The following is a 1,020-nucleotide window of genomic DNA, read 5'->3' on the forward strand; positions in this document are numbered from 1 at the left end:
TAAACTTGTAGGTTTACAGGGGATAGAGCCTGGGTGGGATTGTTGTCAGTTCTGGCTCGATGGATCGAATGGCTGCCTTCTGCACTGTATGGATTCTATGATTAGGTGGTGCATTCCTCATCCCAGAAAAAAGTGGCCCAGTTGAATCTGTAGCCCCCAGTGAATCAAAAATATATCTGTCAATAGAAGTTGAAATGAGTCATTTAGACACGAATATAAACAACATGTCATTACCCTTCTCCCAATAATGTTTCCTCATATAACCATACCTTAGGAATCACGTCTTCCCCATGGGAAACTTTATTTAATCTTGCTGTATTTAAGCAAAGAGAAACTTGAACATCGAGATTTGAACAGATGGTGCTGACATCTCATACACTGATACCTTCAGTCACTTGAGACAATTTCAGCCTTATTAAAGAAACATTTTGAAAAAAGTGCATAATCGTGTTCACTTAATCATGTCTTAATCATTTAAATGTATTAACTTATCCTGATAGCAATGATAAATGCACTTAAAACTGAATCACTGTAGGTTGCATAACAGCAATAGGTCACACACTTAGTCAAACATTCCTGCAGCTATACTCCTCCTGCCAGAGTTAAAACAATTCGAGGGCGTCCTGAAACCCATTGTACAAAGAACCCCCAGCTTTTGTCGCGACACTATGGACTTTCTACAGAAACTCAGCACACATGGAGCAGTTGAACCAGGAGCACTCCTCGTCACAATGGATGTCTCGGCACTCTACACCAGCATCCACAACAACAATGGCATTGCTGCAACTGCCTCAGTACTCAACGCCGACAACTGCCAATCTCCAGATACAATTTTACAACTCATCCGCTTCATCCTGGACCACAATGTCTTCACCTTCAACAACCAGTTCTTCATCCAGACACACGGAACAGCCATGGGGACCAAATTTGCACCTCAATATGCCAACATCTTCATGCACCGGTTCAAACAAGACCTCTTCACCGCACAGGACCTTCAACCGATGCTATACTAGATACATC

The sequence above is a fragment of the Mustelus asterias genome, chromosome 10 (genome assembly GCF_964213995.1).
Source record: "Mustelus asterias chromosome 10, sMusAst1.hap1.1, whole genome shotgun sequence".
NCBI classification, from domain to species: domain Eukaryota; kingdom Metazoa; phylum Chordata; class Chondrichthyes; order Carcharhiniformes; family Triakidae; genus Mustelus; species Mustelus asterias.